Source organism: Vigna umbellata, chromosome 5 (genome assembly GCF_029865625.1).
Source record: "Vigna umbellata cultivar VRB3 chromosome 5, Vumbellata_1.0, whole genome shotgun sequence".
Taxonomy (NCBI): Eukaryota; Viridiplantae; Streptophyta; class Magnoliopsida; order Fabales; family Fabaceae; genus Vigna; species Vigna umbellata.
The window spans coordinates 65,411,158-65,426,095 of record NC_142169.1 but is presented as its reverse complement, the minus strand read 5'-3'; the positions used below and the strand labels follow the sequence as shown (position 1 = coordinate 65,426,095).

Below are 14,938 nucleotides of genomic sequence, written 5' to 3'. Positions count from 1 at the left end.
AAAAGTGGATATATGTAGAGAAAAAGATATCATGTTTTGGTGTAGATATTTTTCGGTGTGTCTTTGTTGCTTCTAAATGTCTGGGGTGCTCTCTTCTCCTCCATTGTTGTCGTTCGCGTTCCTTCAGCTCGTACCGCTCGTCTGCTTTCGCCAAGGGAGGGGAAGGTACCTGCGAAGATACTCCGACGCTAAGTCAGATGTGAGTTATGGAGCTTCAGCTCTCAAGAAAATGATTATATTATCACTATAGAATATTATTTAGAGTTCCTCTGGCATAAGTGGAACGTAAAGGGAACGTACCTGAACCTTTTTTCTGTCATTGTATTTATAAGCCAAATAAATTGTGGTTAGTTACTCATAAATATCTTAACCGCTTAAAATATCTAAGATATTTTATCTAATAAATATCTTACTACATAACATATCATATAAAGGAAAAGAATATACATGTAAAGAAAATATCTCCATCATATATTTAGAAGACCTGATCTAGAGTAATGAAATAAGAAAAATACGTTATTTTATGAAGTCATCTCAATTTTAAACAAAATAGTTTATATTATAAAATTTTAAAAAAGATTGAATGAGGTATATATTATTTTTACTTTTTTATAATTTTTTAGATGTCATGATTTAATAGTAACTTTAGAAAGAAGAAAAATCTGTTAAACTCAGTATCCGTTAAACACTATTAAATATAATACATTTATAAGACTTGCTCTGAATTAAATTTTGTAAATTGTTATAAAAAAATCTTCACATCAGTTAATATTATATTAGGTTGGTATTTGGGTAATATATAAAATAAGTATTGATATATTTTGCTTTAGTTCAATTTTAAATAATATATAAATATTTTAGTAATATGTTTTAAATATTATTAGTTTTGGTGGTAAGTGCACTACTGAATGATTGTGTTCTTAAGAAAAATGGCAAGATAAGAAAAAGGAGAGAGAGAAATATATATAAATCATTCTTAATTTGACTTTGAATAACTCATTGAGACGTTTTAACGGAATATATGTTTTTTTAAAATATGATCATTTTAATACCAGTATATATGTGTTCATTGATAAAATTTAGCTTGTGACAACCAACTAAAATTCTCCATTTTTATTCCCTAAATTACCTTCTAGTGGAAATTGGAATTTTACGACATGAAAGTAACTTAATGAATTGAATAAATTAGGTTCAATGTATAAAAGAATATAAAGAAGAAGCAGTGCATCACTATATGAAAGCTACAAAATCAGGTTAAATTAAGATTTGTAGGTATGAACAAATTGATTAATTAGTCAATGAAGGTGAAAATGAGATCTGAAAAAGCCAAATGGATGGGATCAAAATTTCAAATTTAAACTGCTGCGTTCATTCCGTAGTAAATGGAACAAAAATGTTTTCTATTGGATATATATATAAACTAAAACGTCGTTTTCTTTTTAAAAAGTTATAAAAAGTAAAAGAAGCAACAAAAGTTGTGTACTTTATTTAAAATTAATTATTCTTTTGCATGATTATATTTGATTGTAATTTAATGGTTTCCTAACTTTTCAAAGATTCGAGTTCGACTGGATTCAGCTAACTTGAATTGGTCAATGTTAAGCTCACAATCATCGATTAAGAGAATTAACTTATAATTCCGTGCAGAAATTAAAAGTGCACTATAATCCCATTACCGTTTTATTCATTTTACCTCTCACATTCAAATTAATGATATATTATTATTAAAAGAACTGTCACATAATCAATATTTAACATATAACTCACTAATATATAATATTATTTCAATTATTCAAAATATAATATAATATCAAAATATTTACAAAAGTTTTATTAACTAAGGAGATATTGTACTAGTGGAAAGTTTAATAAAGTTTTTAAACAAAATAAATTTATATATAATAAGATCACCTTAAGTACTACGTTGCAACATCACTGTCATCTGAACTATATCAATGCCAAATTATTATTAGATCATTGTAAAAAAAGAAAATAACATTAAAAAAACAAAAAGTAAGCTAACGTGTAAAGAAGAATATTCATAAAATAAACATAGACTTATCACCATATATTATTTATTCATAGAAACAAATACTCATATTAGAATTAATTATCAAAATACATATATTAATATCAGACTTTAGTGATATAATTGTGGTGGTGAAAAAATTCGCCCACTAAAATTACTGTACAATCTAATTTAATATACATTTTAAGAAATAAGAACTAACTAAAATTATTAAAATAATTCTTATTTAAGAGTTCTCTACTAATCCAAATATTATAAAGTAACAAGCTTCTTTTTACACCAAAACTATTTGTTATTAACAATAGTAGGAATCACACATCTTTGTAAAATATAATAAGAAAACTTATTTTATAATTTATACTATAATGTTTTGATATGTACTTCATGAATTCTTACCATTATAATATTGGAAACATGCAAGATAATTAGTGTTTATAAGAAAAAAATTTAAATTCTAACTCAAATTTAAAATATATATATATATATATATATATATATATATATATATATATATATATATATATATATTTTAACATATAATACAAATCTAATATAAATCTCGTGTCGACTAAATATAAAAACATTTTATAATACATATCTATAAATATATTTTTGTAAAATTAAATTAAATTTAAAATTTATTTTTAATGTAATATTAGAACTTATTCTATGAAGATTTGTTAGATTTATTATATTATCTATTGTTACTAAAAGTATCTAACAAGTCTATTATATCATTTTTTATTCACAATTCAAAATATGTTGTTTCACCCTTAAAACGTGAAAATAATTATGTTAAAAATCTTAATGATTATATATATATATATATATATATATATATTACTGCAAATATTATATTATAACTTAAAAATAATCATTTATCTATTAAGAGTATAAAATCAACCGAATAGAGTTATTAATAAAAAAAACAAATATTGAGAGACTGTAATATAAAAAACATCAAAATGGGTAAAATTAAATCAAAATGGTACATATTTTTATAATAAATATGAATTATAAAATAAAATAAAACTGTAACAATCAATTCAAATAAAGGAACTACTTATATATGCTTTCCAAATTTTTTAACTTAAGTAACCGAGATAAAAGGCAGTTTAAGTTTGTTTAATTATTATAAAAAGTCTGACATTATTAATTTGAATTTTGGTTTTGAATTATTGAGACTGAATATTATGACTTCAAACTTTTATTTTTATTTGAGTATGACTTTATTTTTATGCTGTATGATATGCATTATTGATTGGTTGGAATATTGGTTGTAGAGCATCTTGTGAAAAAAGCTTGACAGAAGTCCAATGAAGGTATCTAACCCCACCACAAACCACGTTTTGAGAGTTTAGATAAGGATTTTGATGTTTTATGACTGGGACATCTTGCAAGGAAAGAAAAACAACAAGTTATGTATATATTAATAAAGTGAAATTTAAGTTTATCACAAACTTATAAAATTAATTTTTATAAATGGAGTATTGCACTCATTTATATATAAAATATTTAATTATATCTTAAAGTGGATGAGTGATTTTTAATATACCTCTAGCATAACACTAACAAATTTTATTAAAATAAATTATAAATAATTTTGATATTATTTTTAAAAAGTGAAATTTAATTCTAATGTGATTTATAAAGTATGAATATATTAGAATTAAGAGTAGACCTGCTTGCACTGATATAGAAATAAAACCCAGAAAGTCTGAAATGTTTTGTGTGTAAAGTAGAGTGGTAGATTCAAAATGCGAACATGGTTATGGTGAAACTGTGGGAATCCCTACTGTGTTTGAATTATTTATGACACCTTGCACTCTGCAGTCGGAACCCACCACAACCTCAATGCCACTACTTTTTCTTTCTTTTACTTTTCCTCATTTATATTTTCATTTTATCAATATCTTCCTCCAAAAATGTTAATTCTATGATCGAGACATGAATACAATATTATTATTAGTTAAATAAGAAACTATCAAACCATAAGCAAACTAATCCAAATATTTACAACTACATATCGTATGGCAAGTAAGGAAAATATATTTCTTTGTAAGTATCTTTCAACAAAAGCTTCTCCGTAATAACTAAAAGAATTTTTTTTCCCCCTGAAATGAAGTTAACTTATACATAAATTAAGAATAAAATTTTAGAAAAGTAATTCGAAAACCTTACAAATTAAGTATATATACAATGATTTTAACTTTTCTTGATAAGTTTATTTTTATTTTTTCCTTACCTTTACTCCTTTATTTCTCTTATAAAATCTTTTCAATATATGTTAGAGTATCCAAATTTGAGTCTAACTCTTACATTATATAAATAAGAAGATAGAGAAATATACCAAAAAAACTCATAAATTCATTATTTTTGAGTTGGAAGTAATGTCAATTCTTTATGTGAGTTGAGTACATATGATATATTTACTTTGTGAACCTCCTTTCTTGAAAGATTTATAAGTGGTATCAAACATATAAGCATGTAGTATTGTCAAAACATGTCATATGACTCGATCTGGTCTCACTCACCACGAGTTTGTTACTTAGTGAATTAACTTAACCCAACTCACTTATTAACGAGTCGAAAAAAATTCAAATATGAGATAACTTAGTACAAGTTTGTGGGTTAGATGAGTTGGTTCACTAACTCACTTAATTACATGTTTTTCTTTTTTATTTCTAAAAGAAATTCCAAAATAATATTAAACTCTAGAGACAATTCAAAATAAAATAAAAAATACAATACAGTCCAAAATTATCATAAACTTCAAATACAATAAAAAAAATAAGCATAAAAAACAAAATTAAATGAGTTTGTGAGTCGGGTTTTAACCTGACAGGTTCAAAATTGACATATATCAAAATTTTAAATTTATTTCCGTGGTGGATGATTCACACCCATTTTTGACAGCACTATAAATATATCCCACTTAGATGAACTGGCAATATTAAAAGTGTAATAAAAATCTTAATTTTTTTTATTGAAAGTAATGCAATCTGTAGTATTATGTTTCTTAATAAATCTCCTTGAAATATCCATAGTTTTTCAATTCTTTAAAAACAGTTCAATCAAACTATTTAAATGTTTTCTAATATGATGTAACGATACCTTAATTTAGGTTGTATATATGTGTATGATAGTTTAAGATATTTTAACGATATTTATCAATAAAATATTTAATCTATAAAACAATAGTAATTTTATTTTGATAATACTTTATAATTTTTTATGTTAATAACTTTAATACACACGATTTTAATTGAATTCCCACAATATCATTTATATATTTATCATATTTTTAAAAAAATATTATACAATTTTTAATATATATATATATATATATATATATATATATATATATATATATATATATATATCACGTATTATATCTTATTACTTTTAAAATTATATCTACGACACGTCGTTTATCATATATTTTCTAAATTCATTTGTTTTCTTGCGCCATTTAAGAGTTTTAGTTATTCTTCCAAGTAAAAAAATAATAAAACACATGATTTAATGTACACTAGGTTTTGACTATTTTTCTGATTTCCGTATTATACTTCTAAGAATATTTTATATAAGAATAACTAATAAATTAGGCGATAATTATAAAAGCAACTTTTTGTTGAAAATATAAATTAAGTGTGTTTAGTAAAACTTATTGTTGAACTATAGATAATATGTTTATAATATAATTCTTTTGTTTAACTGTCACACATTTTTTTAAGTCTCGTTATAGTTTTTTTTTTATCTTCATATTTTTTAGTTAATTTTAACGTATACTTATTTTTATTCAAGGATATAATATAAAACTTTCATTATTAAAAAACAACATATAACATTCGAGGATATAGTAAATGAAAATGGTTATTAAAATTCTGAGGATACTAACAAAAAACTATATAAAATGTAAATAACAATATATGATTCTGTTTCAATTGTATTCCAAAAAAAAAACTTTGAAAATTTTGTTTACCAAATATTCTTATCTTAGTTAATCAAATTTATATACTATAAAATACTTATTAGGTTACACGAGCACAAAAATAACTTATAATACCATTGAATTATATTTGATATGTAGTAAACTGACATAAACAATGTATAGTGATATTTTTATAATTAAATGATCAAATTTACATATAACTTATGGGTGACAAACGTAAGAAATAATTTGATGTAAAATTACTTTTCACACAACCTAAAAATCCATTTCTATACTTAAAACTTACAAGTCAAACATAAATGTCTTTAAAAAAAACATGTAATATCCATTTCTTATCACTTTCTCCCTTACTCAAAACTCCCTCTTAAATATGATAACCATTTTTAAAAGTTGCATTTTTAACTATTCTTGTGAGTGATTTATGAGAAACATTTTTCCCTCCAAACATTTTTTTTACATTAAGATTAATTTCTCATCTTCTTGTTATTATGTTGGCACGCATGATTGTTTTTTGAGAAACTCCAACATGTAAGAATTTTCTTTTTGTTTATTTTGATTAAGTTTTATGATTTTTTTCTTGTTTATATTGAATATTTGATTAATTTTATATTTATTAAATGAAAAAAAAGAGTAGCAGAAGAAAGAGAATAAGATTAAATTTATGTTTTCCGTTATTATGTTTATCCTATAATAAAGTTAAAAAACCTAAAATAAGATAAGTAAAAGACTTAAAGAGAATTCTAAGTAAGCTTAATTATGATATCTTAAATATGTTTGTGAGTCACTTAAACTTTCTTAAAACTTAATTAATTAACTATATCTCACTAAAATAGTGATGTTTCCGTTCATAAGTTTTCATTATTTTTTAGGTTTAATATTCTTTTTGTTCCCACTTTTGTTGGATAATGTCAATTCAGTCCTCATTTTTAAAAGTATTTGGAATATGTCTACACTTAGTAAAATTGTGTCTAATTTGTCACCAGTTATTGATAACGTGTCAATATATTGTTTTGTGCGGTGCTGACGTGTTAATAAAACAACATATTGAGGTTTTTTAAAGATAGGGTTTTTATATTAGGGAAAAAATTGATTTAGGGGTTTTACAACGCGCACCGACATCAACCTCTCCCTCCTCAGCATCGCCGACATCAGTCTCTCCCTCCCTGATGACGCCTTCGACCTCGTCGTCCACGCCAAGACCGCCCTCGAATTGGCCTGCCCAAACACCGTCTCCTGTACCGACATCCTCTCCGCCGTAACCCACGACCTTCTGACCATGCTCGGCTGCCCTTTCTACCTCGTTTTCCTCAGGCGTCATGACGACCGCTTCTCTTCCACCGTCTCCGTCCCCAACCACCTCCCACTCCATCCATGCCAATGTCCTAAATCACGGAAATCTTCACCCATCACGGCTTCTCCGTGGAGGAGTTCGTCGCTTTGAGTGGGGACCACACCGTGGGATTCTCCCACTGCTCTGAATTCGTCACCAACGTCTCGAACTCCTCTTCGTCCTACAACCTTCATTTTTCTGAACCTTTATCCAAAACTTGCGCCGATTACAGAACCAACCCTACCCTTTTTGTCTTCAGTTACATTATGATTCCCAACAAGTTACAATGACCCCATCATGAGACCATTCTTGGAGGGCTTCACCAAGGATCAAGCTAGGTTCTTTAGGGTTTTTGCCTCGGCGATGCAGAAGCTGAGTCTTCTCAATGTGCAGACAAGGAGAAAGGGGGAGATCCGACGCAAGTGTGATCAGATTAGTTGATTCTTTCTTCTTTTTGGAAGTTGTTGATGATTTGATGATATAAGATCTTTTGATTTAAGATGAGAATGAGAATGAAACCTCTGTTGTGCATGAATTTGATGTTTTTGAGGTTGATTATACATACATAGAGTTCGATTGTGTGAGGTTGGGAAATGGGGGAATGAAGCAATTGTCCTTAATCTGGGATAGATGAATCTGAGTCATGGTTTTTTAATGTAATATTATAAGATTTAATTAATAAAGTTTCTCATTTTGATCTGTTTTCTCAGAGTTCATGTAGTTTTGAGATTGCATACAAATTGGTGTGGAGTGATTGAATATGGATTCTAGGTTAAACAAGAAGAAGAAGACCCAATTATGTAATAAAGTAATAGGTCAGAACGCACAAAATAATATATTGACACGTTATCAATAACTAGTGTCAAATCATCAACACACTAACTCTGTTTGGTTATACTTAACGAAAGGGACAAATTAGACGAAAATTTTACTAACCATGGATATATTCCAAACACTTTAAAAAATGATGACTGAATTAACGTTATCCAACGAAAGTGGGGACCAAAGAGGATATTAAACCTATTTTTTATTATCAACTGAATATTTGATTAAAAGTTCGATTTATCATTTTGTTTCTAAAATTATACAATAGATAAACTACTCCCTCTTGCATTGAACTTGGTTTTCACGAATGATGTTTGAATGTGATTGCTTACGGAAAGGTCTAATTTTTGAAGACATTGTTTCATCCATGACATGAAACAAATCAAATACTAACATATAAGAATCAGCTTCAGAACGAGACAAAATAAATCCTCAATCATTCAATCTCAAAAGCCTCATGTGTTGTCGTTTGATAAGAATGCGTGTTTATCTTAAAATTGACTCGTTATTATACAAGTAAACAAATAACTTTTTTTCTCACGTTGCATAGTTTTATTTTAACATAATAAATTAAATTTAGAAACATACATTTCTTGTAAATAATAAAATTTAGTATTTTTTTTTAGACTTTCACACTCATGGACACAATACCAAGATATATCAAATTGAATGAGTCTGAAATACTACGTGTAATAGTTTTACGTTACTCAAAATCGAAGCTTAAAATAATAAAAATACTATTTCATCCTTTCATTCTTTAAAATGTTTTTAAAAAATAAAACTGTAATAAAATACATATTTCAAAGTAATTAAACTTTTATATGAGAAATGATAAGATTAATGTTCTTTTCTAAGTAAAAGTCACTTTTTTTAATAGGTTAAATATTTTTTTCTATTATTATTATACTTTTTCCAAATTCTCTTTTTAGTTTTTTAATGATTATAAATAAGTTGCATTTTTTAAAAATTATAAATTTTTGATCACATTTAAATTGTATATATGGTAACATGTAACATTTGTTTGTTTAAATTGTGCATTTTTTTTTCTATTATTAAGTTTTCGTTAAGTGGTAATATACCATTTGTTGTGTATGTTATAATTAGTCGTGGAAGGTGATTTTTATTTTATTTTGTGATTTTTTTTCACAACTGTTTTTCTCCCTTGCACCTTCAAAATTTCTTTCTGCATCTCTAATAGATCAAAATACCTTTCAATAAAAATAAAAAAATAATTAAAAAAATTAAAATTTTGAAATTTGGTTATATTTCTCAAGAAATTTCGAAATCTATTAAATTTTTAAATAAAATGATGGTATTTTTTTTATCTTTTTTTTTTCATATTTGTTTTTATTCTCATATCTAGTTTTGTTTTAAAGTACTAAAACATTTTAATTTATGATGTTATTTAAAAAAAAATATCAACTTTTATTTGGTTTTTAGTTTTCTTGGTAAGTTTTTTACCACACACATTTAATTATTTTTACTCATTTTTATAATTATTTCATATTTATTCAACTATTATTATATTTTGTATAATTGCAATTTGGATTAATAGGATTTTTGGTCTTATATTTGTAATAAGGGTTTAATCTTTTTTCATTATTTATTTTTGACTCGATATGATGTTTACATACTTTTTAAAAATTCAATATAATCACTTCTTTTAGACTCTTGCAAACGTTGTTTAAGCGTGTGTTCATTTGAAGAGAAAACACTGTTAAGAGGAATTTGAGAAGATGGATTTAGAAAATAATTATGTTCACATTAAGGGATTTGCAACAATTGATTCTCGCTGATTTGCGGGATGAGGTGCTTTTTTCATCCACAGGAATGCAACGAGATCTGGAGGTGATTATGCTGAAAAATCTTTTCTACCCCTGTGAAGAAGCACAGACCACATGAAACACAGTTACTCCTCCTGCCCAACTTTATAACAAACATAGTATTTTATATGATGTGAAGGGAACGTTGTTTTGTCTCTCTTGACAAAATATTTTATATAAATTTTTTTAACATCACAATTGTTTTATTTTTATATTATACATAGTTAATAATATAATAATAATGATAATAATAATAATAATTAATAATAATAATAATAATTATTATTATTTCAATTTACTAAATTAATATTTTTTTACATTTTAATAATTAATTTTATTTTTTTTCTTATAAACATTTTTACAATTAAATATAACATTAAAAATTATCATTTTATATCACTTTAATAATTAGGGATATTTTGGTAATCTTCAATTTCTATCAATTAAACAATTTTGTTTTATCTGTCACATCAATCAAATCCTACACTAATTCTCACAAACTTTACTATCAAATCCACTCTTAATTACCCACAAATCCACTCAAAGAAACAACAAAAAAATCACCCTCAAATTCACCAAAATCCATTCAAATCATCTCTCCAAAATCATCTCCTTCAAATCCATCTAAAAGAACACAGCCTAAAAAATGGTGAATTGACATATGTTAATATAATCATCCACTTCTTTTTATATATTTGTTATCCAATTTTTGGAACAAAAGAATAAGGAATGATGTTAAAACATCACCTTGGGACTATTTAAAAAGTATAGAGACCATTAATTAAAAATTTAAATAAAGATAATATAATGAATCTTTGATACAAATATAATTAATACAATCATCCGTTTTTCTTATGTATTTGTCAAATCCTACAAACAAAAATAAAGTAATAATTTAAAAAATGATTTTTTTTTAAATATAGAGACCATTAAGTAAAAAATAAATAAAGAAAAAATATTGAATCATTTTATAAATACAGGAAAAAAATACTATTAAATTTTATAATTTGTTTTTTGATATTGGATATCAAAGAATTTTTTTTTGATAATATGATATTTTATAAAAATACTTAATTAATATTTAAGGTAATAAAATAGTAAATACGAATATATCTATTGTGCTGCACAAATAAAAATAGTTTTACTTTTGAAATTTTGAAATTTTGAAATGAAAATGATACAGTCCTACTTCCATCCCAGGTTGCTATCTTTGGTTGTATCTATAAGTTATTTTAACAAAATCTTGAAAAACATTTGTAATTTAATTACTTAATAATTTTGAAATTTTAGATGACAACTTTTGAAAATGACCAAAAAAGACTGAAAGAAATATCTAAAAAACTATTACTATTTAAGCTACTGTGGCGTTAATTTCCACCATACTTGTCGGTGATTTAGACATTAAACTTTATTACAGCATTAAAGAACAAATACGGACACATTGAGAAGGAAAAAAAATAAAACAAATCTTAATGCATATATATATATATAAATATATATATATATATATATATATATATATAAATATATATATATATATATATATATATATATTAATAAAATATAATATTGAAGAAAAAATTTTATACCAAGAAAAAGTTAAGAATAAATTTAAAAAAAAATTAAGACTGAAGAGTCATGTCCACCTTTCACTTTTTTTATTTGTTTAAAAGAGATTATTTAAATAATTTGTATCTAAAATATATCTATTTACAAATCAAAACAGCATTTAAAAAATTAATAATACATTGCAAGTATTGATGAGCGCTGTAACATTAAGAAACAGCATTTAATATGTTGTTGTTCCTGTAATTTTTTTTTAATTTATCTTTTTGTTTTATATTTTTAAATTCTTCAATTCAGTTTTTTAATTTTTAAAAATATATGATTTTAGTTTTTCATTAAGTTTGTAATATAAAAAATACTATTAAAAATTAAATTTAAAATAACTGATATCATGTATCTTGTAAACTTATATTTCTTTTTATAATTTTATGATGGTAAAAATGGTCATTAAATATTAAATTTAAAATATAGAAAATTAAAATCACGTATCTTTATAAATTAGAAAACTGACTTCACATAACTTTTTAAATATAAAAAACTAAATTCGCATATTATATAAACTTCGTTGTGGGATATATTAGCTTTTATATTATACAATTGGTTATATTCTCGTACCAATAAAAAGTAACATATATTCTAACTTGTGTAATATATAATGCTTTCTGTCTCGTCCCTTGTACTTCTCTTAAGATTAATTAAATTGTTAACAAGTACGTAAAGATATTAATGAAAGCACATTAAGCTTAACCATCACGATTTATCAACTTAAAATAATTTTATATTCACGAACACTTTATTGTTGATGTTGATAAGATCTACAGATAATTATTGAAAATTATTAGACACTCTAATACAATTTTTTTAATATCTAGTATACTTTAGAAAAGTTTTTTTTGTAATTGAAACAAATAGTGGTTTTTATGTATTAGAATAATAATCTTTTAACAAATATTTCATTAGAATTCATTAATGTTGGAAGTTCCACATCAATAGAGATAAAGTCAATTCATAATATATAAGTGAATGCAAACTTTATTTTACAAGCCGGTTTTGTGGGATTGAGTTATTTGATCTGGTTCAAACATCAACTGGAGTGGGAGAGTCAGAGTCGAAAAGAGGATTCTCACTTTTTTCTCTCATTCAATAAATTAAGAAAAATAATTTATATGTGTTTTTTTTCATATGTTTAAGATTGACAAAAAAAGTAAATCAATTTTAATTTGTTAAAATTATGGGCTATTACTTTGTTATTAAAACAGTTATATGTTTAAAATAAAAATGAATTGTTATTTTCGTATACACGTAAATAGATACTATTAAGATCATTCACACATATAATAAATATGTAATGCTCTAAAAAAATACTTTAGAGGGAAAATAATCTTTATAAAAGCTATTTAATTATTTTATTAATTAAAAAGTTTTATTGTAAATAGATATAAGTTAAATCGAGTTTATTTTGGCTTGAAAATGTAATGTTTGGGGTTGGGTGTTGTTGTCTAAGAGCTGTAGAGGAATATATGTTCAACTAAAAATGTTAAAAATATTATATCATTGGAAAGCTAGATATTTAAAACAATAACTTTTTTTAAATCTAAAAAATATATAATTTGTTTATAATTTAAATTTAAATAATTTTATTCTAAAATGATGTTAAATTCTAAAAACAATCCAAAAATATAAAAAATTAACATAAAGTTTAAATGTAATCCAAAAACAAATCCAAAAGGTAAATAAATAAGTTTATAATATTGATATTTTTTGTATCACTTCTCAATTTATAAGATTACAGTCTTTAATCGATAAATTTATAATATTTTGCTCTCTTTGAAACATATTTTTCTTTATTTTCATTTACAATACAATCAAAAAATGTTAACCAATAATATTGAAACACAAAATAATAAATAATTAAATTCGATTCACCACGGGTTCAACCCAAGTGAGTCGGGTTGAAAATTAGTCCGTTTAAAATAATTTCACTTTTTCCAAACTCAATCGGACTAAAACCCATGATGGATCAGTTGGTCCGCAGGTTCTAATATATTTTGACAGCACTAATAAAAAACACATACTCAAAGAGAGACACAAACACACATATACACAAACACACATATACACAAACACATATATACACAAAATCACATATACACAAAATCACAAACAAACACATAAACTTACAGATAAATACACATACACATACACACAAACACACTCACAAATAAGCACACATACACACAAACATAAACATATTTTAAGGAGAAAATGTAAAATAAATTATTTTAAAAGGATAAGATTTCACAATAAAATAAGGAGAAAAATGAAAATTTTACTTATAACATTATTTAATGAATTCAATTTCTTTATTATTTATTTCTTATCTATCATATTTTTTAAGAAGGCTGACGTCGTAACAAGATTATGGGTCGGCCATAATTATTTTACATTACAACAACATTAAGCAGGAAAATAATGAATCATTTTCCACTATATATGCTGTTATCTTCTCACATTTCTTCTTAGCATATAAAATGATAAATATCAAATTGATATATCAATTTTCATATCTTTTATATATTTTTTTTCTCAACCAAATCATCATTCTCTTTCCTTTCTTTTCTCTGTCACCCTCTTTCTCTCATGACAAACTATTCTGAATAAAATTTTGGATTTTTGCTGTTTTCATTACTCTTGTGAGAGTATTATTCTCTTATGTTTCATACAGGATTTACATTACCATTCTGCGTTTTCTTTTAAGTTTTATTATATTTTTTCTTTTATTTTTGGTTGGAAAGAGAATATATCATAACATATATTTTTGAAGAGAATTTGAAAGGATTTGACGATGTTGGAAACACTTAAATCCACAAAAGAAAAACAGGGAAAACTATCTTCACATAGAAAAATATTAAGATCTTGATGGAAAATTGAAGAAATAAACAAGCAACATGAGACTTGTTCACAACCTTGTAGACTCAGGTAATCCAATTGTGAGTTTTAAGAACTCTCACCATGATATGACCAATGGGAAGAAATTTTGAGGTGCATTTACTCATACGGTACATCAGAATGAAAAACCTATATATAATAAAGAAAAAAAAAATACAATCCATTGCACCGAAAATATCTAAATGGAAAGAAGGTGCAAACAAAAGTAATTCTGCACAATTCCGCAGGAGATAACTCCTGTCCATCCTGGATCCATACCCACAAAACAGACGGTGTTGATGCCATACCGAGTAATGATAATCACAATGGCTAAAGCCAAAAAGGTATCTGATCCTGATTCTCCTGCTCAAAACATCATCACCCTCGCATGGGTCCCACCAACGAACAATTTATTTTGTTTTCTTCAATGGGTAAAGACGGAGTTATTCACACATCAATATTTTATTTTTTAATTTATGTAC

At 24.9% G+C, this 14,938-nt stretch overlaps 1 pseudogene; it reads left to right on the top strand.

Moving 5' to 3' along the window:
• The first annotated feature begins 76 nt into the window (after nt 1-76).
• LOC124832120 (peroxidase 31 pseudogene) lies at nt 77-7,755 on the top strand (annotated as a pseudogene).
• The last annotated feature ends 7,183 nt before the right edge of the window (nt 7,756-14,938 follow it).